Genomic DNA, 27,656 nt, shown 5'->3' on the forward strand with positions numbered 1-27,656 from the left:
GGCTAAGTAGATGGCTATGAAGATCTCCACCGCACAAGCCTGAAGATCCCACAAAAGGAATGTCTACTTTTGAACATAATATGGTACTAATAATCTAAAATTGGCACAGCTGTATTTACTTCTCATGGGGGAGGACAGAAATCTACATTTTTTCTCAATCTAAGCACCCTATTGATATAACACACAGTAAGGCAAAAATGATGAAGGTATTGTTGGCTGACGAAAGCTGGCTTCCTGTAGAGAATGCATCACCGCCAGTGCTATTAAGGCATCAGACCAGGCATTGGAGTGCTGGAGGTGGAAGTCAGTGATCCATAAAGGATCAAAGCGTTTATAAACATCTCTCCGTGTATCTGGTCTTATTTACCGCTGAGTCGGCGGCCTACAGTCCTCTGATGGGAGGAAACCACTGGAACATCCTTGAAGGTTTTATAGTCATCATGATCTTCTGCATGAAAGAGGAAGTTTTATATGGTTTGTAGAAAATTCCCAAATCACCCATCTGTGAAATGCGTCACATAAAATCAATCCCAGTTTGCGACTATGAAGGACCCTTCCAACACCCCCTCCACTTAAAATAAATGTTATTGTTTTAATACACTAAATCTCTCCTCTGTCTAACCCCCCTCTAAGCAGTGGGGATCCAGACACTCTTCCACTGGACGGCCTGTCTCCACATCTCCAGGAGTGAGGGATGAGGCTGGGCCCAGTCTCTCCCCCCAGCCTCCTCCTGGCAGTGGAGCCACAGGCTTTTCAGAGGGCTGGAACACATGTGTTGGAGGAACTGGCAACCATGTGTGTGTGTGTGAGAGACAACGATAGATTAACATTAAACACAGCTCATTTACATACTCTACTGGAATACAATTAAGTGCTATTTGTTGGTGTGTGAGAGTATACATGGGTCAAACACACCTCCATACTCCCCCAGTACCATATGGCCTTGATGACACTGATTGGCTAGAGCCAGGGTCAGCTGATCTCTGCCACCAGTTAATGCTGACCACACCTCCTGGAAGATCTGAGGAATGGAGAACCTAGAGAGACAGAGAACAGATGTGTCCGGGGGAAAATACATGCACACACACACACCCAACAGCATACACAAGCAAGCGTGTGCACACAAGCACACAGTTGAATCAAAATGTCAGAGGGCAGGACAGAACTCACCTGGATGAACTCTAGAGCAGACAGTGGGTACTTTGGACTGGGCACCATGATGACAGTGTTGCCCATGGCAACAGCAGCTGCCAGCAGGGAGATCATAGAGAGGAGGGGGGAGGAGTCAGGGAGAACCACACCCACTACTCCTAGAGCCTCAGGGATGGACAGAGCTGAACCGGACTGTGGGACGGGCTAGAGAAGATGAGATTAGAGAAGAGACACTATCTACAATATGACCGCCTGAAATGGAGAGGCTTTGTTGGTGCCCTGTGTGCTAGCCAGACGGTGGGTGCGTGAGTAAGTGTTGAATATGGTTGGATTCTGGGTTAAACTTGGAACATTGCTATCCTAGAGCGATCAGAAGTAAGACGATAGTATCTGAGGGGTGATAGAGACTGGTTTTTACATCAGAAGTTAATGGTTATCTGTAGGAGCCAGATGGCTTTGGAATGTGCTGGATAGATCACAGGATTGCCAAAGGTGAAAATGGTTGGAGATTTTTGCATTAGGCATCAAGGGGGTTGAGGTCAGGTCAGGCCAGATCACCAATTGTGCAAGTTCTCCCACTTAAAAAGATGAGAGAGGCCTGTAATGTTCATCATAGGTACACTTCAACTATGACAGACAAAATGAGAAAAAAAATCCAGAAAATCACATTGTAGGATTTTCTATGAATTTATTTGCAAATTGCTGTTCATGGTTAGGTACATTGGTGCAACCGTTGTCTTTTTTTTCACAAATGCGCTGTTGTTAAATCATCACCTGTGTGGCAAAGTTGAAGTAGGCTGTTATTCGATGATAAATGAAGGCACCGCATTGATTATATGCAATGCAGGACAAGCTAGTTAAAATAGTAATATTGTCAACCATGTGTAGTTAACTCGTGATTATGTGAAGATTGATTGTTTTTTATAAGATAAGTTTCATGCTAGCTAGCAACTTAGCTTGGCTCCGTGCAGCCACAAGGTCCTTTTGACACTGCACTCGCATAACAGGTGGTCAGCCTGCCACGCAGTCTCCTCGTGGATTGCAATGTAATCGGCCATAATCGGCGTCCAAAAATGACGGATTACTGATTGTAATGAAAACTTGAAATCGTCCCTAATTAAATCGGCCATGCCGATCAATCGGTTGCCCTCTACTTGAGACAACTGAGACATGGATTGTATGTGTGTGCCATTGAGGGTGAATGGGCAAGACAAAAAAAATGTAAGTGCCTTTGAACAGGGTATGGTAGTAGGTGCCAGACGCACCGGTTTCTGGGTTTCTGTCAAGAACTGCAACGCTACTGGTTTTTTTCACAACAGTTTCCGTGTCTATCAATAATGGTTCACCACCCAAAGGATATCCAGCCAACTCAACACAACTGTGGGAAACATTGGAGTCAACATGGGCCAGCATCCCTGTGGAACTCTTTCGACACCTTGTCCATGCCCCGATGAATTGAGGCTGTTGAGGGCAATAGGGGATGCAACTCAATAGTAGGAAGGTGTTCCTAATGTTTGGTATACTCAGTGAAAATCACACACAGAGTACCAGACTCGCATGAATTTTATTTTCAAACTCCTTTCATGCCAATCATTTCAAAGGAAGAGATTAGAGAAGGAAGGCATTTATATGTGATAGTCCATACTGTACAGAGCCCAGAGAAAGATTAATGCTCCACTAAATGTACTCCGTAACGACCTTCACCACACCTCAGAGGGCTCTGCAAAGAGATTGTGGTGCTTGCTAGTATTAAAGGGAAAGAGGGACACCTCGTGAGTTGCACAACTGAATGCATTCACCCAAAATGTATCTTCCGCTTTTAACCCAACCCCTCTGAATCAGAGAGGTGCGGCGGAGACCAAGAGACAAAACTAGATGACCATTAAACACGGCTCACTTACATGCTCTACTGGAATACAATTAAGTGCTGTTTGTTGGTGTGTGTCCCCGATATGCGGTTATACAGGGGTCAAACACACCTCCATATTGCCCCAGTACCATATGACCTTGACGACACTGTCGGTGACGTTTGGTTGATAAAAATCCAGCCTAGAGTCGAGCTTACCCAGGTTGGACTTTAATGGCCGCGTTGCGAACGTGTTTCCTCCCCCCGTCAGGACAGTAGGCGAGAACAGTTCCCCCTGGTGCCAGGACACGCACTCTGCTGCCAGACTCAGACTTACACTGCTTCCCCCCCACATACTGCAGGTAGGAACGAGGGTTACTGAAGGAGAGATAGAAACAGGAGGGGGGGTGAGATAATGAACCTTACAAGTGACTGAATAAGTGCAAAAGCATATTTAAAAGAAGTGAAGACACAGACACACACACACACACACACACACACGCACACACACACACACACACACACACACACACACACACACACACACACACACACACACACACACACACACACACACACACACACACACACACACACACACACACACACACCTGGATAAATTAGATCCCTCTGGAATGATGGCCGGTGATGCCGCCGTTCCAAACTTGGAGTAATCAACAGAGGCTGGAGAAGAGCGGGGTAGAGGAGGAGAGGAGGAAGGTCGGAGAAACTGGAACAGACCCTAGAAAAAAGGAGGAAATTGTCATTTAGGAGACAATCAGATATAAAGGAACCCTGTCTACAAACAACCTATAGCCCGACACCCTAGAAGGCATGTGTGAAGATCTGAAAATACAAAATTCCCTCTGGACAGGGACAGGGACAAAAAATGGCTATTGTCCATACCTCCTTCCCTCCATCGATGCAGTTGCCACTCTCCTTGTGGCCAGAGAGAGGCAGGGAAGGGTCCATAACAGAGTGGGAGTTGACCCACACTGAACCCACAGACAGGCTGGGGAGAGAGGTCGAGGAAGGGTTAATAAGGTGTGTGTGTGTTATATCTCATAGTCCATTATTCATCAGGTGAGTTCTGGGTGATAGGAATTATCAATCTAATGCAGAGAGGATACACCACACAAAATGTTTTCAGTCGTGGTGACTTGAGATTAATATTGGGAGATCAAGATAGTGTGTGTGTGTAAGTAAGTATGGGTGCATTTGTGTGTGTGTGTCCCTTGTACCTCTTGGCAGCCTCCAGGGCCAGAGTTAGGTCTTCAGTCCAGAGAGAGGCAGCCTGGCCGTGAGGGCTGTGGTTCCCTGACAAGACAGATAGACAGATGGACAGATGGAGTTGGATAGATGTGAGTGTTTCATTAGTGTGAGTGTGGTTTGGTCATATAAATAGTATGGTGTGGTCCTCCTTACCCAGAGTGACGCCCTCCCCGTGGCTCCTGAAGGAGAGGAGGGGTAGCAGAGGGCCGGGGGATGGGGTCACCACACAGGTGCAGGAGGGGGCTACTCCACACAGCACCGTGGGGGGATAGGCAGTACTGGAGGAGGGCGGGGGACACAGCTGGATCAGCATTTATTGAAAAAAAGGTACTTTTTATTAATTGTGCTCAACACCACATCTAACAAAATGGTGGTACAAAACAAAGAAGATGCAAATTACAAAAATAAAAAGGAAATAATCCATATAGTGAAGAGATGGAATTCCGAGAAGCAGTATTTTGAACTTGGATTGGAGTTACTGCCTTCAGGTCTTTTTGAAATGTCATGATTATTTTGCCCACTGCAGTGCTTGTGCAAAATGCCTATGCGGTATTGAGTGACTGATGCCCCCCACCTGTGCTAAGGGCTATACGCTATGAAAGTGACACGCCATTTACCAGGAAGTAGCCTTGTAGTTTACTAAATGCTGTAGGCTTTTTGAATGGTCTTCAAGTCAAATATTTCATAAAAGGCATCTGGAGAAGTTCCTCCACAAAACACGAATATAATTGTATGTGTTAAAATTACCGCGTTTTCACATGTTATGATATAATCGTCAAGCCCATAAAGTAAAGAGGAAGGGGCAGTTACTTCACAGGTAATAGTTTGCACACTGAGTGTACAAAACATTAGGAACACTTGCGCTTTCCATGACAGACTGACCAGGCGAATCCAGGTGAAAGCTATGATCCCTTATTGATGTCACCTGTTAATTCCTCTTCCTCTGATTGAAGTGGATTTAAGAGGAAGAGACAGGTTAAAGAAGCATTTTTCAGCCTTGAGACAATTGAAACATGGATTTTGTATGTGTGCTATTGTGTATGTGTGCCAGTGTGTCAAGAACTGCAACACTGCTGGGTTTTTCAACACTCAACATTCTTCTGTGTATCAATAATGGTCCACCACCCAAAGGACATCCAGCCAACTTGACACAACTGTGGGAAGCATTGGAGTCAACATAGGCCCGAATCCTTGTGGAACACTTGACACCTTGTAGAGTCCGACACCCAACAACTTCAGGCTGTTCTAAGGGCAAAAGGGGGTGCAACTCAAAATTAGATGGTGTTCCTAATGTTTTGTACACTCAGTGTATGTGGTAGCCTAGCGGTTAAGCATCGGGCCAGTAACCGAAAGGGCCCTCGTTTGAATCCCCAAGCCGACAAGGTGAAACACCTGTCGATCTCCCCTTGAGCAAGGCACTTAACCCCAATTACTCATGTAAGTCGCTCTGGATAAATTACTTCTAAATGACTAAAATGTTAAATGTAAATGTAGTGACTGACCGTGGCCCCCTGCTGTTGGGCCTCCTGTACTGCAGCGTCCCCCAGCCTTCGGTCCCCCTCGGCCAGGAGAGGAACACTCTTCATCCCAGCCATCCGAACCTTCAGACGGGCTACAACACTGTCCCACACTGACTCCTGGACACACAGCATCCACTGGCACTGAGGAGGGAGGGTGAGAAAGAGAGAGAGGGAGCTAAATGAAGGTGGAGAGGGGGGAGAAGGCAGGTTATTTCATTAGTCTAATGTTCAGATAAGTCACATATAGGCCTACTGAGTCAGTGAGAGAAGGCTTTAAAATTTGTATATTTTTGTGTTAGTTTATAGAGCGAGGGAGAGGTAGAGATCGGTCATAATGTACAATACTGACCACCTTTGGCCATCTTGTTCTTTCACTGGAATCTTTTGACTCACTGATTTGGCTTCAAAAAGCAACTGAGAAAAGAAAGACATCTGTTTCACCTCTCTGGTCTTCTTAAAGGCGGTCTCTATCACTCCATCCACGGCGCTGTCGATATCTGCAGACTCAAAGATGATGAAGGGACAGGTGGCGCAGAGGGAGAGGGAGAGAGAGACGGGAACACCCATGCCTGCTGTGGCCCTGCACAGAATCTCTCCATCCTGAAAAAGAAGGAAAGAAGAGATTGGAGGAAAGGTTTTAGTTAGTGTGAGAGAGAGAAAACGAGGAAGTTCACAATCCAAAGCACACACGATTGTCGTTGGATAACTGTCAGTTCACTGCTGCGCCAACAGAAAATGTTCACTTCACACAGCTAATTACGGTCCCATTACATTTACATAGAATCCTGGTCATTTAGCAGACACTCTTATCCAGAGCGACTTACAGTCAGTCAGTGGTTTCAACGAGAGTAGAAAAAACAACCGCATACCACAGTCATAGCAAGTAAAAACATTCCTCAATAAAGAAGCTATCAGAAAAACATTTTGCTAGTAAAAAGAGACAAGTGTTAGTGCAAGAAGATGCACGTGAAAAATACATCAAAAAGGAAGCATAACCCCTATTGACAAAAAAATTGGTCTGAGTGTGTGCCCACCTTTTTGTTGCCACTGTCAGTGACATAGCTGACGTGGGCGTTTTGAGCCACTTTAGAACCCAGTGACAATAAGAGAACAGGGGGTGCTGTCCCCACGCCAGGGGTCGCAACCACTGTGTTGCCTGGGAAACAGAAACGCCAGGGTCATAAAAGGTAGAGTAAATCTTTACCTTCCGGAAGGGTATCTTTGTCAGGGTAGAATGTGACCGGGTCCGTTTTGAAACTGTTTTGTTTTCATGACTTTTTAGGAAATTAACCTTTGGTCATGTTGATTAGATAGCCTGGATTTTTAACTGTGTGTGGGATTTATTTATTTATTTACACACACACACAACTCAGCAAAAAAAGAAACGTCCCTCTTGTCTTTCAAAGATAATTCATAAAAATCCAAATAACTTTACAGATGTTCATTGTAAGGGATTAAACACTGTTTCCCATGCTTATTCAATGAACCATAAACAATTAATGAACATTCACCTGTCGAACGGTCGTTAAGACACTAACAGCTTACAGAAGGTAGGCAATTTAGGTCACAGCTATGAAAATTTAGGACACTAAAGAGGCCTTTCTACTGACTCTGAAAAACACCAAAGGAAAGATGACCAGGGTCCCTGCTCATCTGTGTGAACATGCTTTAGGCATGCTGCAAGGAGGCATGAGGACTGCAGATGTGGCCAGGGAAATAAATTGCAATGTCCGTACTGTGAGACGTCTAAGACAGCGCTACAGGGAGACAGGATGGACAGCTGGTCGTCCTTGCAGTGGCAGACCCCGTGTAACAACACCTGAACAGGATCGGTACATCCGAACATCACACCTGCGGGACAGGTACAGGATGGCGACAACAACTGCCCGAGTTACACCAGGAACGCACAATCCCTCCATCAGTGCTCAGACTGTCCGCAATAGGCTGAGAGAGGCTGGACCGAGGGCTTGTAGCCTGTTATAAGACAGGTCCTCACCAGACATCACCGGCAACAACGTCGCTAATGGGCACAAACCCACTGTCGCTGGACCAGACAGGACTGGCAAAAAGTGCTCTTCACTGACGAGTCATGGTTTTGTCTCACCAGGGGCGATGGTCGGATTCGCATTTATCGTTGAAGGAATGAGCGTTACAACGAGGCCTGTACTCTGGAGCGGGATCGATTTGGAGGTGGAGGGTCTGTCATGGTCTGGGGCGGTGTGTCACAGCATCATCAGACTGAGCTTGTTGTCATTACAGGCAATCTTAACGCTGTGCGTTACAGGGAAGACATCCTCCTCCCTCATGTGGTACCCTTCCTGCAGGCTCATTCTGACATGACCCTCCAGCATGACAATGCCACCAGCCATACTGCTCGTTCTGTGCGTGATTTCCTACAAGACAGGAATGTCAGTGTTCTGCCATGGCCAGCGAAGAGCCCGGATCCTGTTGGATCGGAGGGTGAGGGCTAGGGCCATTCCCCCCAGAAAATACTTGTCTCAGTTGTTGAATCTAGTTATATTCATATAAATATTTACACATAAGTTGGCTGAAAATAAACGCAGTTGACAGTGAGAGGACATTTCTTTTTTTTGCCAATTGCCTTTTGGTAGGCCGTCTTTGAAAATAAGAATTTGTTTAACTAGGCAAGTCAGTTATGAACATATTCTTATTTACAATGACGGCCTACCAAAAGGCAAAAGGCCTCCTGCAGGGACAGGGGCTGGGATAAAATAAAAATTAAAAAACAATATAAATACAGGACAAAACACACATCACAACAAGAGAGACAACACTACATAAAGAGAGACCTAAGACAACAACATAGCAAGGCAGCAACACAACACAGAAGCAGCATAAAGCATGGTACAGACATTATTGGGCACAGATAACAGCACAAAGCATGGTACAAACATTATTGGGCACAGATATCAGCACAAAGGGCAAGACGGTACAGACAACAACACATCACACAAAGCAGCCTCAACTGTCAGTAAGAGTGTCCATGATTGAGTCTTTGAATGAAGAGATTGAGATAAAACTGTCCAGTTTGAGTGTTTGTTGCAGCTCGTTCCAGTCGCTAACTGCAGCAAACTATAAAGAGGAGAAACCCAGGGATGTGTGTGCTTTGAGGACCTTTAACAGAATGTGACTGGCAGAACGGGTGTTGTATGTGGAGGATGAGGGCTGCAGTAGATATCTCAGATAGGGGGTGAGGCCTAAGAGGGTTTTATGAATAAGCATCAACCAGTGGGTCTTGCAACAGGTATTCAGAGATTACCAGTTTACAGAGGAGTATAGAGTGCAGTGATGTGTCCTATAAGGAGCATTGGTGGCAAATCTGATGTTTGCACCATGTTTTGTGCTACTACCATGTTGTGTTGGTACCATGCTGTGTTGGTACCATGCTGTGTTGGCATGTGTTGCTGCCTTGCTGTGTAGTTGTCTTATAGGTCTCTCTTTATGTCTCTTGTCGTGATGTGTGTTTTGACCTATATTTAATTTTTAATCCCAGCCCCCGTCCCCGCAGGAGGCCTTTTGCCACGCCGTCATTGTAAATAAGAATTGGTTCTTAACTGAATTGCCTAGTTAAATAAAGGTTCAATTAAAAAATAAATGTAATAAAATAAATGCAAGAGCTTGGTGAGTTGAACATGTCGACTCCCCTGACTGCAGTCTCTCTTCTGGCCTGGCTGATGTCCTGGACAACTTTGGACTCCAACAGCATGTGGAAAATGACTCTTCCACCCACAACAAAGGCCATACACTGGACCTGGTCTGCATCACAGGCGTGGATGGAACTATGCCAGGCCTGTCCAACCACAAACTCATCACCTTCACCCTACCTATTCCTCTGCCCACTCAGCACAAGAAACACTCTATTCAGTTTAGGAGTCTTAAAACTATAAAACACAGGCCATCTTACTGAATCCATCTCCAACCTGCCAGTTACTGGCTCTGTCGCTCAATACCACACTGCCTTGGCTTCCATACTCGATGAAGTTGCTCCTTTGAAAACGTGCCTAGTGTCTTTCCCCAAATCTTCTCCCTGGTACACTTACGCTCTCTCAAAGCAACTGGCCGTCATCTAGAACTGTACATGTGCAGATGTTTGAGCAACATCAGAAAGGCAAAAAAAAGAAAGGCCTTAAAGCTCAGACATCAAACTACTCCCAACTGATCAGCAACGGCAGTGGAAACTCTTGGGTGCCGTCTTCTACTGTGAGCAAGCTCCTCCAGCCTTAGCCTCCCCAGAAGGATGCAATCAATACCTGTGCCTCTTCCAAAGCAAAATTGAAAACATTAATAACACCATCCTGTCCTCTCCAGCCTCTGTAGTTGATCTAGCCAGTCCTCGGCTCCCTGAGTCAAGGTTCTCCACCTTCACTGCAGCTGACGTAACCAAGCTGGTTAGAACAATGAGGACCACCACTTGCTCACTTGACTCACCTCCCTTGTAAAGACCTGCTTACCTGCACTGGAGCCTTTCTTCACGGAAATCATCAACAAGTCCCTCACCACTGGCTGTGTCCCTCTTCAGCTCAAACTTGCTGCAGTCTTAACAGTACTTAAAAAGCCTGGATCTGACCCTGACAACCTCCAGAACTACAGGCCCATCTCCAACCTGCCATTTCTGAGTAAGCTTCTTGAACATGCTATGTCTAGCCAACTTCAACGGCCACTCATAACCTTCTCGAGCCCTTCCAGTAGAGTATCAGAGCTACACAGCACAGAGACTGCACCTTGGTACGGGTCGCCAATGACCTCATGAATGCTGACTCTGGGGCTGCCAGCATCCTCATAGTGCTGGACCTCAGTGCAGCTTTCAAGTCACTGTCAGGGCTGGAGAGTCTCTGGCCTCGTTTAAGGCACATGCTAAAGACTGAGCTGTTCAGAAAGGCTTTCAAGGATCTATGTTAATTCCGTTCTCCCGACGACACCTGTACATAGCTTTGATTGTTGTCTGCTTACAATGTTCTGTGTTTTGGATAGTTGTTATCATAGAGAAACACTTTAAATGAAGTATTATTATGAGTGTGTATTTCAGTCAACCCTAGAGCGAGTTGAAAAGATGTAGTGTGTATCAGTGAACCATAGACAGAGGTAAAGGTGTGTATCAGTGAACCATAGACAGAGGTAAAGGTGTGTATCAGTGAACCATAGACAGAGGTAAAGGTGTGTGTCAGTGAACCATAGACAGAGGTAAAGGTGTGTGTCAGTGAACCAAGGTGTGTATCAGTGAACCATAGACAGAGGTAAAGGTGTGTATCAGTGAACCATAGACAGAGGTAAAGGTGTGTGTCAGTGAACCAAGGTGTGTATCAGTGAACCATAGACAGAGGTAAAGGTGTGTGTCAGTGAACCATAGACAGAGGTAAAGGTGTGTATCAGTGAACCATAGACAGAGGTAAAGGTGTGTATCAGTGAACCATAGACAGAGGTAAAGGTGTGTGTCAGTGAACCATAGACAGAGGTAAAGGTGTGTATCAGTGAACCATAGACAGAGGTAAAGGAGTGTGTCAGTGAACCAAGGTGTGTATCAGTGAACCATAGACAGAGGTAAAGGAGTGTGTCAGTGAACCATAGACAGAGGTAAAGGAGTGTGTCAGTGAACCAAGGTGTGTATCAGTGAACCATAGACAGAGGTAAAGGTGTGTGTCAGTGAACCAAGGTGTGTATCAGTGAACCATAGACAGAGGTAAAGGAGTACAGTGTGTAGCTACCTGAGTAGAATCTTGGCTCTGAGATGACAGGGGAGAGCACTCCAGGCCTTGAAGCCACTGGCCCCAGAGGACACAGAGAGGGACACATCCTCATCCACAGCATTACATTTACATTTACATTCAAGTCATTTAGCAGACGCTCTTATCCAGAGCGACTTACAAATTGGTGCAAACACCTTATGACAACCAGTGGAACAGCCACTTGCATCTAAATCTTGTTGGGGGAGAAGGGGGGAGAAGGATTACTTACCCTTACTTACCCTATCCTAGGTATTCCTTGAAGAGGTGGGGTTTCAGGTGTCTCCGGAAGGTGGTGATTGACTCCGCTGTCCTGGCGTCGTGAGGGAGTTTGTTCCACCATTGGGGGCCAGAGCAGCGAACAGTTTTGACTGGGCTGAGCGGGAACTGTACTTCCTCAGTGGTAGGGAGGCGAGCAGGCCAGAGGTGGATGAACGCAGTGCCCTTGTTTGGGTGTAGGGCCTGATCAGAGCCTGGAGGTACTGAGGTGCCGTTCCCCTCACAGCTCCGTGGCGAGCACCATGGTCTTGTAGCGGATGCGAGCTTCAACTGGAAGCCAGTGGAGAGAGCGGAGGAGCGGGGTGACGTGAGAGAACTTGGGAAGGTTGAACACCAGACGGGCTGCGGCGTTCTGGATGAGTTGTAGGGGTTTAATGGCACAGGCAGGGAGCCCAGCCAACAGCGAGTTGCAGTAATCAAGACGGGAGATGACAAGTGCCTGGATTAGGACCTGCGCCGCTTCCTGTGTGAGGCAGGGTCGTACTCTGCGGATGTTGTAGAGCATGAACCTACAGGAACGGGACACCGCCTTGATGTTAGTTGAGAACGTCAGGGTGTTGTCCAGGATCACGCCAAGGTTCTTAGCGCTCTGGGAGGAGGACACAATGGAGTTGTCAACCGTGATGGCGAGATCATGGAACGGGCAGTCCTTCCCCGGGAGGAAGAGGAGCTCCGTCTTGCTGAGGTTCAGCTTGAGGTGGTGATCCGTCATCCACACTGATATGTCTGCCAGACATGCAGAGATGCGATTCGCCACCTGGTCATCAGAAGGGGGAAAGGAGAAGATTAATTGTGTGTCGTCTGCATAGCAATGATAGGAGAGACCATGTGAGGTTATGACAGAGCCAAGTGACTTGGTGTATAGCGAGAATAAGAGAGGGCCTAGAACAGAGCCCTGGGGACACCAGTGGTGAGAGCGCGTGGTGAGGAGACAGATTCTCGCCACGCCACCTGGTAGGAGCGACCTGTCAGGTAGGACGCAATCCAAGCGTGGGCCGCGCCGGAGATGCCCAACTCGGAGAGGGTGGAGAGGAGGATCTGATGGTTCACAGTATCGAAGGCAGCCGATAGGTCTAGAAGGATGAGAGCAGAGGAGAGAGAGTTAGCTTTAGCAGTGCGGAGCGCCTCCGTGATACAGAGAAGAGCAGTCTCAGTTGAATGACTAGTCTTGAAACCTGACTGATTTGGATCAAGAAGGTCATTCTGAGAGAGATAGCGGTAGAGCTGGCCAAGGACGGCACGCTCAAGAGTTTTGGAGAGAAAAGAGAGAAGGGATACTGGTCTGTAGTTGTTGACATCGGAGGGATCGAGTGTAGGTTTTTTCAGAAGGGGTGCAACTCTCGCTCTCTTGAAGACGGGAGGGACGTAGCCAGCGGTCAGGGATGAGTTGATGAGCGAGGTGAGGTAAGGGAGAAGGTCTCCGGAAATGGTCTGGAGAAGAGAGGAGGGGATAGGGTCAAGCGGGCAGGTTGTTGGGCGGCCGGCCGTCACAAGACGCGAGATTTCATCTGGAGAGAGAGGGGAGAAAGAGGTCAGAGCATAGGGTAGGGCAGTGTGAGCAGAACCAGCGGTGTCGTTTGACTTAGCAAACGAGGATCGGATGTCATCGACCTTCTTTTCAAAATGGTTGACGAAGTCATCTGCAGAGAGGAGGAGGGGGGAGGATTCAGGAGGGAGGAGAAGGTGGCAAAGAGCTTCCTAGGGTTAGAGGCAGATGCTTGGAATTTAGAATGGTAGAAAGTGGCTTTAGCAGCAGAGACAGAGGAGGAAAATGTAGAGAGGAGGGAGTGAAAGGATGCCAGGTCCGCAGGGAGGCGAGTTTTCCTCCATTTCCGCTCGGCTGCCCGGAGCCCTGTTCTGTGAGCTCGCAAGGAGTCGTCGAGCCACGGAGCGGGAGGGGAGGACCGAGCCGGCCTGGAGGATAGGGGACATAGAGAGTCAAATGATGCAGTAAGGGAGGAGAGGAGGGTTGAGGAGGCAGAATCAGGAGATAGGTTGGAGAAAGTTTGAGCAGAGGGAAGAGATGATAGGATGGAAGAGGAGAGAGTAGCGGGGGAGAGAGAGCGAAGGTTGGGACGGCGCGATACCATCCGAGTAGGGGCAGTGTGGGAAGTGTTGGATGAGAGCGAGAGGGAAAAGGATACAAGGTAGTGGTCGGAGAGCACACACAGTACCACCTAAGGAGGGAGAGAGAGAGAAAGATGTCAAAATAGTATTATATTGATGAACAAGGCATTTAAAATATAACAAGAAAACGGTGGCTAGTGGAGGAAGAAAGAGATAGACAGAACAATAATATTAAACTGAGGGGATAGCTCCCAAGTAGGTTCTCTTTTTACCTGAAGAGTCAGTCACATTGCATGTCTGTCTGTCTGCACGGCGAACAAACTTTCCATCGATGAACAAGCCGAGCGCACGAGACTGAGGCTCAAGCCTGAGAAAAGGAGACAAAGATCGAGTTTACATATACACTTTCTCTAGTTTGAGAAACAGACACCTCACAAGTCCTCAACTGGAAGTTAGTATACGCAAAACACCAGTCTCAACAGCGAAGAGCCGATTCTGGGATGACTTCCTCTGTCCAGTGTCTGTGTTATTTTGCCCATCTTAATCTTTCTTTTTATTGGCCAGTCTGAGACGTGGCTTTTTCTTTGCAACTCTGCCTAGAAGGCCAGCATCCCGGAGTCGCCTCTTCACTGTTGACATTGGTGTTTTGCAGGTACTATTTAATGAAGCTGCCAATTGAAGTCTTGTGAGGCGTCTGTTTATCAAATTAGAGACTAATGTACTTGTCCTCTTGCTCAGTTGTGCACCAGGGCCTCCCATTCTTTCTATTCTGGTTAGAGCCAGTTTGCTCTGTTCTGTGAAGGGAGTAGTACACAGCTTTGTACAGTTGAAGTCGGAGGTTTACACACAGTTAGGTTGGAGTCATTAAAACTTGTTTTTCAACCATTCCACATATTTCTTGCTAACAAACTATAGTTTTGGCAAGTCGGGAAGAACATTCCTTTGCATGACACAAGTAATTTTTCCAACAATTGTTTACAGACAGTGTCACGTTTTATCAAGGTGGGTGGAATCAGGCGCATAGAGCAGGTTTCAGATATTTGACAGTTTATTCTCCGGCGCACAAAAAACACGGTCAACCCAACACACAGGGTGAATAATCCAACACAGGATCAAAAATAGACCGGAGAATAAAACACAAGCACTACACCAAATGACATGAATATAAAAACAATCCTGCACAAAACAAGGGCGGGACAACCTACTACATATAAGGACGTTAATTAAACTAAAATACACACAGGTGAAACTAATAAGACAAAACCAATAGACAAACGAAAAAGGGATCTGTAGTGGCTAGTAGGACGATGACGACGACCGCCGAGCACTGCCCGAACAGGCAGGAGAGCCAACTTCGGCGGAAGTCGTGACAGACAGATTATTTCACTATATCACAATTCCAGTGGGTCATAAGTTTACACACACTATTGTTTACTGAAACTGGGCCTGAAGAGACTGACGTAACATTTGAGTCATTACCAGAACCACGCTCAAGCATTCCCCCGAGCATGGTTTTGGTATTGACACAAATCGAGAGACAGCTTACTTAACAAGTATTTCAAAATCAAATGTTATTGGTCACATACACATATTTAGCAGATGTCATCATGGGTGTAGCAAAATGTTTGTGTTCCTAGCTCCAACAGTGCAGTAGTATCTAATAATACATACAAATCTCAAAGTAAAATAATGGAATTAAGAAATATATAAAATATTAGGACAAGCAATGTCGGAGTGCCATTGACTAATATACAGTAGAATACAGTATATACACATAGGAAATTAGTAAAACAAAATGCAAACATTAACTTGACCAGTGTTCCAATATTAAAGTGACCAGTGATTCCATGTCTGTGTACATAGGTCAGCAGCCTCTAAACTGCAGCGTTAAGTAACCGGGTGGTAGCCGGCTAGCGACAGTGACTAAATTCAGTGAAGGGTACTGGGTGGAGGCCAGCTAGTGATGGGTATTTGACAGTCTGATGGCCTGTTTTTCAATCTCTCGGTCCCAGCTCTGACAAAGACACATTTCAGATGTCTGCTGAGCTTCAAAGGCCAATTGAGTCAGCAGAGGTTTCAGAACCATTCAAAATGCTTCCTGAGAACACGCGTGACTGTACAACCTGTTGAATCCAATTATGAACCCTGCCTAAAAATGCCAGGGAAAAGATTGATCTATCCACTGGTTCTCAGGAAGTACTGAAGGTTCCTACTGAACCCAAGCAAGCAACTACTTGAATTACCAAGTGGATCAGGGATTGAAGAGTGAGCCTTTTCTAAGCAGATGTTTTAAATGCCCACTGAACTTCTGCAACAGATTGAGGCATCACCTGAGAACCAGCAGTGCATGGAGCCATCAACAAAGCCCCTGGACGTGTTCAAGCTGACTCATCTGAGCACCAATAAGTACCAGGGCAATGGATTGAATCCTCCGACAGACCAAGCCACCTCCAAACTCCGGGCAAATGTTTGAGGTGTCCACTGAGCAAATGCCACAGGTTAAGCCATTCACAGAGTCTGACAGTGTTCAAGGTACCACCTAGGAAGAGGAGTCCTCTCTCTTCTGAACCCCTGCGAAGCATTCTGCAATTGTGTGAACTTGAAAGAAACACTGACCTGTTTTTTTAGTTCAAATCTTTGAGGTGTCAACTGAGGAAAAAGCCCCAGGCTGGGCCATCCACGAAGCTCAGGACAAAGTTTACCCTCCAACGTAAACAAATGATAGAATGGCCTACTAGACCACAACACAGTCTTTAGATTTTTTAAATGTATTATTTCTTACACCGTTACCCCAGGAAATCTTAAGTCTTATTACATACAGCCGGGAGAAACTATTGGATATAAGAGCAACGTCAACTTACCAACATTATGACCAGGAATACGACTTTCCCGAAGCGGATGCTCTGTTTGGTCCCCCACCCAGGACAATGGATCGGATCCCAGCAGGCGACCCAAAACAACGGCGCCACAGAAGGGGCAGACAGAGAGGTCTTCTGGCCAGGCTCCGTTGACGGGCACATCGCCCACCTCTCCCGAGTATACTACTTGCCAATGTCCAGTCTCTTGACAACAAGGTAGACGAAATCCAAGCATGGGTTGCCTTCCAGAGAGACATCAGAGATTGTAACATTCTCTGTTTCACGGAAACATGGTTCACTCGGGATACGTTATCAGAGTTGATACAGCCACCTGGTTTCTTCACACATCGTGCCGACGGAAACAAACATCTCTCTGGTAAGAAGAAGGGCGGGGGTATATGCCTTATGATTAACAAGTTGTAGTCTGATCATAACAACATACAGGAACTCAAGTCCTTTTGCTCACCTGACCTAGAATTCCTTAAAATCAAATGCCGACCAAATGCCGACCCCCCCCCCAAGCAGACACCGACGCCCCTGAAAGAACTTCATTGGACTCTATAGAAACTGGAAACCAAGTATCCTGAGGCTGCTTTTATTGTAGCTGGGGATTTTAACAAGGCTAATCTGAAAACAAGACTCCCTAAATTTTATCAGCATATCAAATGCGTGACCTGGGCCGGCAAAATCCTGGATCATTGTTACTCTAACTTCCGCGACTCATGCAAAGCCCTCCCTGCCCTCCTTTCGGCAAATCTGACCACGACCCCATTTTGTTGCTCCCAGCCTATAGACAGAAACTAAAAAACAGGAAACACCCGTGCTCAGGGCTGTTCAACGCTGGTCCAACCAATCTGATTCCACGCTTCAAGATTGCTTCGATCACGTGGACTGGGATATGTTCTGGATTGTGTCGGACAACAACATTGATGTATACACTGACTCGGTGAGCGAGTTTATTAGCAAGTGCATCGGTGATGTACCAACGGCGAATATTAAATCCTTCCCCAACCAGAAACCGTGGATTGATGGCAGCATTCACAAAAAACTGAAAGCACAAACCACTGCTTTTAATCAGGGCAAGGCGACTAGAAACATGACCGACTACAAACAGTGTAGCTATTCCCTCCGCAAGGCAATCAAACAAGCGAAGCATCAGTATAGAGACAAAGGAGAGTCGCAATTCAACTGCTCAGACACAAGAGGTATGTGGCAGGGTCTACAGTCAATCACAGACTACAAAAAGAAAACCAGCCCCGTCGGGGACCCGGAGTCTTGCTCCCAGACAAACTAAACAACTTCTTTGCTCACTTTGAGGACAATACAGTGCCACCGACACAGCCCGCAACCAAAACCCGCGGGCTCTCATTCACCGCAGCCAACGTGAGTAAAACATTTAAACGTGTTAACCCTCGCAAGGCTGCCGGCCGAGACGGCATCCCCAGCTGTGTCCTCAGAGCATGCGCAGACCAGCTGGCTGGTGTGTTTATGGACATATTCAATCAAGCCTTATCCCAGTCTGCTCTTCCCATATCCTTCAAGAGGGCTACCATTGTTCCTGTTCCCAAGAAAGCTAAAGTAACTGAGCTAAATGACAATCTCCCCGTAGCACTCCCCTCCGTCATCATGAAGTGCTTTTAGAGACTAGTCAAGGATCAACGCAATCACACTGCCCTAACCCATCTGGACAAGAGGAATACCTATGTAAGTCGGCCCGACGTCTAGTTTAACGCCGATGTTCAAAACCCATATCAAAGCTGACATGCATACCTATTTAACGTAGGTAGATGTAATGACGCCACTAAAAATACAGCACTACACTGAACAAAAGCAGAAAAAAATACTAAGCTCACACTTCCAACAACTAAACAAGGTCAGGTCGAGCAGTCATTTGAAGGAATAAGAACATTTCAGCGAGACAACTCAAAAGGCGAAATCCATTACAACACCAAGATAATGGAATTCATTGCCCTTGACAATCAACCGTTCTCTGTCCTGGATGATGTTGGCTTTCGCTGACTGGTCGAGCACCTCGAGCCCCGGTACACACTACCATGTAGGCCACCATGCTTGATGCTAGGTACTTTGATGCAGACAAGAAACAGGGTTTACGTGAAATGTTACATACACAGCTGAACAAGATGGAAACATGGAAAGACAGCTGAAACTTCACTGTTTGACATGTATGATGAAATCTTGGTTGAGACTGAACAAATGAACAGTGAAACAGCACAGCAAGTGAAATAAATAGGTTTCGATTATGTTTTACTGGTAATGGGGACATATGTAAATGCCAACAAAATAACTTTTTGGTCAGTGTGTTGTGTGTGTAACCTTTAACTAGGCAAGAGAGTTAAGAACAAATTCTTATTTACAATGACGGCCAAACCCGGACGACGCTGGGCCAATTGTGTGCCGCCCTATGGGACTTCCAATCACGGCTGGATGTGATACAGCCTGGATTCGAACCAGGGACCATAGTGACACCTCTTGCACTGAGATGTAGTGCCTTAGTGGGTGTGTGTGTGTGTTAACAATAACTGTACGAATGCTTAAAAAGGCTGCTACAATTTTAAATGTCTGTTATCGGTATTTGTTGGCAACGAAAATATCGGATATCGGACAAAAATTTAATATCGGTGCATCCCTAGACTAAACACCTCCACCTGCAAATGGATCCTGGACTTCCTGACAGACCGCCCCCAGATAGTATGGGTAGGTAACAACACATCTGCCACGCTGATCCACAACACGGGGGCCCCTCAGGGGTGCTTGCTCAGTCCCCTCCTGTAATCCCTGTTCACCCTTTACTGCATAGCCAAGCACAATTCCAACACCATCACAAAGGTTTCCGACGAGACAACAATGGCAGGCCTGATCAGCGACAACAATGCGACAGCCTATAGGGAGGTGGTCAGGGACCTGCAGTGTGATGCTAGGCTAATAACCTCTCCCTCAACGTGTTCAAGACAAAGGAGATGATTGTGGACTACAGGAAAAGGAGGACCGAGCACTCCCCCATTCTCATTGACAGGGAGCAGGTTGAGAGCGTCAAGTTCCTTGGTGTCCACATTGCCGACAAAACTATCATGCTCCAAACACACCAAGACAGTTGTGAAGAGGGCACGACAACACCTATTCTCCCTTTGGAGACCGAAAAAGATTTGGCATCTGTCCTCAGATCCTCAAAAAGTTATACCGCTGCAACATTTTTAGCATCCCTGACTGGTTGCATCACCGCCTGGTAAGATACGACAGAGGGTAGTGCGTATGGCCCAGTACATCACTGGGGCCAAGCTTCCTGCCATCCATCCATCCAGGGCCTCTATAGCAAGCGGTGTCAGAGGAAAGCCCCAAAAAAGGCCAAAGACTTAAGCCACCATAGTCATAGATCTCTGCTACTGCATGGCAAGCGGTACCTGAGGGCCAAGTCTAGGACCAAAAGGCTCCTTAACAGCTTCTAACCCCAAGCCATAAGACTCCTGAACAGCTAATCAAATGGCAACCCGGACAACTTGCATTATCCCCCTCCACCCCAATTTGCTACTTATTATCCATGCCTAGTCCCTTTACTCTACCTTGAGGTACATATTACCTGAATTACCTCGACTAGCCGGTGCCCCCGCACATTGACTCTGTACCGGTACCCCCTGTATATTACAGCGCTACTGTTCTTTTTTTGTTGCTCCTTAATGATTTGTTATTTATTTAGGTAAATACTTTGACACTTGTTTAGGTCTACACCTGATGCATATAATTTGAATATTTTTCCCTTTCACGCTGAGTGGTAAACGAAATAAATATTGTCATTCACAATGGATGGAAAAATAGACTTTGTTGGCTTGCTGTTTGAGGTGAAAAAAAACATTACTTTGGGAAGTTCCACAGCCTCCCAAAGTGGTTATGCTTAATTAGAAATACTATCAGAACCCCAAATGGTCACATTTATATGCCTACATTTGCACGCAGGCCAGGTAGCCTATAGGCCTATGTGTGCATGTCCTTACTCAACATTGACAGAAACGCTCCAAACAAAAGACAATGACTAAAATGACATGGAATGGAATTAAATAAACAAAAAATGTGTTTCTCACAAGTGCAGCATAGATTGTGCGCTCTGCAAACAATGTGTCCACTCCAACAATGAAAACTAATATTATTGAATGCATTGAAAGAAAATAACGTAACTGCAGTAACAAAACATGAGAAGAGTCAAATGAGAAGATGGCGCCGACGGAGATGGCAGCATCGAGACCAGCTCTTAGGAAACTATGCAGTACTTTGTTTTTTTACATTATTAGCTCAGGAAATGTTATTACATACAGCCGGGAAGAACTATTGGATATTAGAGCTGCGGTTGCAAAGAAAAAGCCATATCTCAGACTGGCCAATAAAAAGAAAAGACTAAGATGGGAATAAGAACAGACACTGGACAGAGGAACTCTGCCTAGAAGGCCAGCATCCCGGAGTAGCCTCTTTGCTGTTGAGACTGATGTTTGCGGGTACTATTTAATGAAGCTGCCTGTTGAGGACCTGTGAGGCGTCTGTTTCTCAAACTAGACACTAATGTACTTGTCTTCTTGCTCAGTTGTGCACCGGAGCCCCCCACTCTATTCTGGTTAGGGCCCGTTTGCGCTGTTCTGTGAAGGGAGTAGTACACAGCGTGGTACGAGATCTTATGTTTCTTGGCAATAGCATGGAATAGCCTTCATTACTGAGAAGAATATACTGACGAGCTTCAGAAGAAAGTTTTGTTTCTGATCATTTTGCGCCTGTAATTGAACCCATCAATGCTGATGCTCCAAATACTCAACTAGTCTAAATGCCAGTTTTATTGCTTCTTTTAAATCAGAACAGTTTTCAGCTGTGCTAACATATTTGCAAAATTATTTTCTAATGATCAATTAGCCTTTTAAAATTATGAACTTGGATTAGCTAACACAACGTGCCATTGGAACACAGGAGTGACAGTTGCTGATAATGAAGCCATTTCCAGCTACAATTGTCATTTACATCATTAACTCTTAAAAGCTACCCCCCTACTTTTTTCAATTTTCACCTGAAGACCCACCCAAATCTAACTGCCTGTAGCTCTGGCCCAGAAGCAAGGATATGCATATTATTGGTACCATGTGAAAGAAAACAATGAAGTTTGTGTAAATGTAGGGGAATATAATACAATAGATCTGGTTTTGATAATACAATGAAAAGAAAATGTTTTTTATTTTTATATCATCTTTAAAATGAACAAGATAAAACAAACATTCAGATAGGATGATGGGGACAATTTCAGTGACATAAATAAGGAGGGCAACAGTACTTGTGCAAAGTTACAGAATGAAAACTTCCAAAATGAGTGTGCGACATGACATTTATCATGAAGTCACCCAGGTGTCCCACACAAGTAGCCCAAATGTACCCAAGTGGCCAAATTCAAAATATACATTTTGAAACAAATAACTATATACAAAATGCCAAAATGGTATTCTAACACACCTCCCCCCAAAAAAGGGATAAAAAAAATGTTATATATATATATATATATATATATAACACACATTTACACCATGGCTAACTATTTACACACTTTCAATATTTGGAAGACCCTCAGTCCTCTATCAAATCAAATGCATTTATATAGCCCTTCGTACATCAGCTAATATTTCAAAGTGCTGTACAGAAATCCAGCCTAAAACCCCAAACTGCAAGCAATGCAGGTGTAGAAGCACGGTGGCTAGGAAACCCCCAGGTAAATATGAACAGTTTAGGGTTCCATAGCAGCAGGCAGAACAGTTGAAACTGGAACAGCAGCAAGGCCAGGTGGACTGGGTACAGCAAGGAGTCATCATGCCAGGTAGTCCTGATGCATGGTCCTAGGGCTCAGGTCCTCCGAGAGAGAGAAAGAGAATTAGAGAGCATACTTAAATTCACACAGGACACCGGATAAGACAGAAGTACTCCAGATATAACAAACTGACCCTAGCCCCACGACACATACTACTGCAGCATAAGTACTGGAGGCTGAGACAGGAGACACTGTGGCCCTGTCTATGCATAGTAATGGGGGGTAGGGGGGGGTGGATGCAAATAGTCTGGGTATCCATTAGATTAGAGGTTCAGGAGTCTTATAGCTTGAAACAATAATCCATTTAGAAGCCCCTTGGACCTAGATTTAGCGCTCTGGTACCGCTTGCCATGAGAGAGAACAGTTTATGGCTAGGGTAGCTGGAGTCTGACAATTTTTAGGGCCTTCTGACACTGCATGGTATAGATGTCCTGGATGGAAGGAAGCTTGGCCCAGTGATGTACTGGGCTGTTCGCACTACCCTCTGTAGTGCCTTGCGGTCAGAGGCCGAGCAGTTGCAATACCAGGCAGTGAGGCAACTAGTCAGGATGCTCTCGATGGTGCAGCTGCAGAACCTTTTGAGGATCTGAGGACCAATGCCAAATCTTTTCAGTCTACTGAGGGGGAATAGGTTTTGTTGTGCCCTAATCATGATTGTCTTGGTGTGCTTGGACCATGTTAGTTTGTTGGTGGACACCAAGGAACTTCAAGCTCTCAACCCGCTCCACTACAGCCCCGTCGATGAGAATGGGGGCGTGGCCTCCCAGGTGGCGCAGTGGTTAAGGGCCATCAGAGACTCTGGGTTCGCGCCCAGGCTCTGTCTTAACAGGCCGCGACCGGGAGGTCCGTGGGGCGACACAGTTGGCATAGCGTCGTCCGGGTTAGGGAGGGATTGGCCGGTAGGGATATCCTCGTCTCATCGCGCAACAGCAACTCCTGTGGCGGGCCGGGCGCAGTGCACACTAACCAAGGTTGCCAGGTGCACGGTGTTTCCTCCGACACAATGGTGCGGCTGGCTTCCGGGTTGGATGCGTGCTGTGTTAGAAGCAGTGCGGGTTGTGTATCGGAGGACGCATGACTTTCAACCTTCGTCTCTCCCGAGCCCGTACGGGAGTTGTAGCGATGAGACAAGAAAGTAGCTACTAACAATTGGATACCACAGAATTGGGGAGAAAGGGGGTCAAATTAAAATAATGGTCCTCGTTTTCCTGTAGTCCACAATCTCCTTTGTCTTGAGAGGTTGTGGTCCTTGCAGCACACGGCCATGTCTCTGACCTCATTGTCGATGATCAGGCCTACCCCTGTGTTGAGGATCAGAGTGGCGTATGTGTTACCTACTCTTGCCACCTGGGGGCAGCCGTCAGGAAGTCCAGGATCCAGTTGAAAACGGAGATGTTTAGTCCCAGGGTCCTTAGCTTATTGATGAGCTTTGGGTGTTGAACGCTGAGTTGTAGTCAATGACTAGTATTCTCACATAGGTGTTCCTTTTGTCCAGGTGGGAAAGGGCAGTGTGGAGTGCAATAGAGATTGCATCATCTGTGGATCTATTAGGGCGTTACGCAAATTGGAGTGGGTCTAGGGTTTCTGTGATAATGTTGCTGATGTGAGCCATGGCCAGCCTTTCAAAGCACTTCATGGCTACAGACGTGAGTGCTACGGATTGGTAGTCATTCAGGTTACCTTAGTGTTCTTGGGCACAGGGACTATGGTAGTCTGCTTGAAACATATTACAGACTCAGACAGGAAGAGGTTGAAAATGTCTGTGAAGACACTTGCCAGTTGGTCAACGCATGCTCGCAGTACACGTCCTTGTAATCCACCTGGCCCTGCGGCCTTGTGAACGTTGACCTGTTTAAAGGTCTTACTCACATTGGCTGCGGAGAACGCACAGTCGTCCGGAACAGCTGGTGCTCTCATGCATGTTTTAGTGCCATTTGCCTCCAAGATTAAATAGAAGTAGTTTAGCTTGTCTGGTAGGCTCGTGTCACTGGGCAGCTCGCGGCTGTGCCTCCCTTGGCAAGCCCTGCTACATCCGACGAGCGTCACAGCCGGTGTAGTACGATTCGATCTTAGTCCTGTATTGACGCTTTGCCTGTTTGATGGTTCGTTGGTGGGCATAGCTTCCGGGTTAGACTCCTTATCCCAGTGCGGATGTTGCCTGTAAATCCATGGTTTTGGTTGGTGTATATACGTACAGTCACTGTGGGGACGATGTCGTCGATGCACTAATTGATGAAGCCAATGACTGATGTGGTGTACTCCTCAATGCCATCGGCGGAATCCCGGGAATATATTCCAGTCTGTGCTAGCAAAACAGTCCTGTAGCTTAGCATCTGCTTCATCAGACCACCAAGTCCCTGTTTCTTCCTGCTTTATTTTGGCTTGTAAGCAGGAATCAGGAGGATAGAATTTGTCAGATTTGCCAAATGGAAGACAAGGGAGAACTTTGTATGAGTCTCTGTGTGTGGAGTAAAGGTGGTCCAGAGTTTTTCCCCCTCTGGTTGCACATTTAACACGCCGATAGAAATTTGGTAAGACAGATTTAAGTTTCTCTTCATTAAAGTCCCCGGCTACTAGGAGCGCCGCCTCTTGTTTGCTTATGGCGGAATACAGCTCATTCAATGCGGTCTTAGTGCCAGCATCGGTCTGTGGTGGTATGTTGACAGCTATGAAAAATACAGATAAATTGTCTAGGTAGAGAGTGTGGTCTACAACTTATCATGACATAGCAATAGCTCAAGACTTCCTTAGATCTCATAACACCAGCTGTTATTTACAAAAATACATAGTCAACCGCTCCTTGTCTTACCAGACACCGCTGTTCTATCCTGCTGGTACAGCGTATAACCAGCCAGCTGTATGTTGATAATGTCGTCGTTCAGCCACGACTCCATGAAGCATAAAATATTACAGCTTGGATAGTCCCGTTGGTAGTTTAATCTTCAGTGTAGGTCATCTATTTTATTTTCCAAAGATTGCACATTTGCTAGCAGAATGGAAGGAAGTTGGGTTTATTCTATCGCCTAAGAATTCTCAGAAGGCAGCCCGCCCTCTTACCCCTTTTTTTCTCTGCCTTGTCTTCATGCAAATGACGGGGATATGGGCTTGTTTCCAGGATAGCAGTATATCATTCACATCGGGCTCGTTAAAGGAAAAAAAGGATTCTGCCAGGCTGTAGTGAGTAATCGCAGTTCTGATGTACAGAATTATTTTCAGTCAGACTGTAGCGGCAACATTATGTACAACAATTTTTAAAAAAGAAGTTAAAGAAACAAATATTTTTTGTTTTTTGGGAATACATGACCAATTCTGAGTTGAGCTCACATTTGATTGACTGCAGAGACTGACACCTCCAACACAGTAACCAATAAAATAAAAGGGCCCCTAGGGAGTATCAACTATTGACAGTAGTGAGGTCAAGGTAAACTTTTCAGGGTGGGTATAATTTGTGCAACATTCCGACAGAAATCTGTTCCAAAAACTTTGTAATTAACAATGTTGCCAACAAACACATGCAAAGTTGAATAGCGGGCAAATAAGATGCCGGTAGGGAAGTGGGCCTTTTTCATTAAGTTTCACTCACCACGTTAATTCCGAAAAATGTCTGTCCTCACTTCGGTAACCTCTGGACATATATTAAGAATAAACTACGTGGTGAGTGGATGCCTATTCGGCAGCTAGTTAGCTAGGTGAATTGATCGCGCTATTTTGTATGCGTTGTTTGTTGGCAACCTTGAACTTTACGAAGTTTCTGGAACAGATTCCCGTTGGAACGTAACAAATTATACCCACCCCACTTTTCACCAGTTCCAAGCACATCCTACAGCACATAATCTAGCAAAATATATATTTTTTGAACTATAATCTGGACATGTTAGGTGGTGAGCTGTTGAAAGAGTCAGACTGCTGTTCTTCACAGAAGATCCCAACCGACTTGACCCAAGGCGTGTCTGCCTCCTGAGTTAGTTACAGTAATAAAGTTCACATGGTAATAGCTTGCTAACAGAAATCCTATTATCTAAGACATGGTGTAAAGCGTGATATGAAAGAAAAACGTTATATCATTGATATTCTAACACTTTTATTTCGAGTAAAATCACCTCAATGTATTTTGTGTCATACTTAAACATATGCTAATAATATCTAGACACTTATGCAACAAATACATGTTTTTGTGTTGTTTTTACCTGAGCAGTCACAGTGCTGGAACTACACGGTCTGTACTCCATTGATTGAAAGATATCGTGCATTGTGTTGGTGGTGCTGCCGGTCATGATACAATGGTGCAAGAAGTAACTTTTAACTTGTGTTGATCATCAACATGATACTATGTATCAGAACTGGTTTTCTTGCTCTGTAGTCCATCAGCGTGCTAACCAAAAGTAATGCTATCTAACTTCGCTAAATCTGTGATCTGAGAGTTCAGATACACAACGAAAAGTTCCCCATGACGAACTGCAACGTGCTTGAAAATAAAAGAGCCGCACACTCTAGGAGCTCAGATGCAAAACTGTAATTAGCACCGTTTCGACAGCCAAGCTGTCTTCATCAGGATATAATCACAAACACTGCGGGATGACTCGTTTATATAGTGTCAAAAGACACAGGTGTCTGTAATCATGGCCAAGAGTGGCCTAATACCATTGGTTAATAATCAAATGTTAACATGTCAAAAAAAGAACAGCATACAAACAAATGGATAGCATACGATCATATATTAATTTAACTACACAAGTTTACAAACAATTACAATGGCAAAATCACAAGAATCACAAAAATGGCTTCAGATCAAAGTCTACGTTGAGACCGAAGGGCGCAAGGGTCTTTAAATTAAAGATCCAGGCAGCCTCTCATTTTAACAATATATTATCAAGGTCACCCCCTCTCCTAGGGAGGGTGACATGTTCGATGCCAATATAACGCAGAGACGAAATCGAGTGGCCTGCCTCCAAGAAGTGGGCCGCAACTGGATAAGTAGTTTTTACACCTAATGGTGCTACGATGCTCTGAGATACGCACTTTTAATTCGCGCTTTGTTTTACCTACATATTTTTTTACCACAAGGACAAGTTATAA

General features: G+C 45.7%; 1 pseudogene; it reads right to left on the reverse strand.

Moving 5' to 3' along the window:
* Positions 1–628: 628 nt before the first annotated feature.
* LOC118358639 (aldehyde dehydrogenase family 16 member A1-like) lies at positions 629–10,664 on the reverse strand (annotated as a pseudogene).
* Positions 10,665–27,656: the final 16,992 nt, after the last annotated feature.

This window comes from Oncorhynchus keta, chromosome 26 (genome assembly GCF_023373465.1).
Source record: "Oncorhynchus keta strain PuntledgeMale-10-30-2019 chromosome 26, Oket_V2, whole genome shotgun sequence".
Taxonomy (NCBI): domain Eukaryota; kingdom Metazoa; phylum Chordata; class Actinopteri; order Salmoniformes; family Salmonidae; genus Oncorhynchus; species Oncorhynchus keta.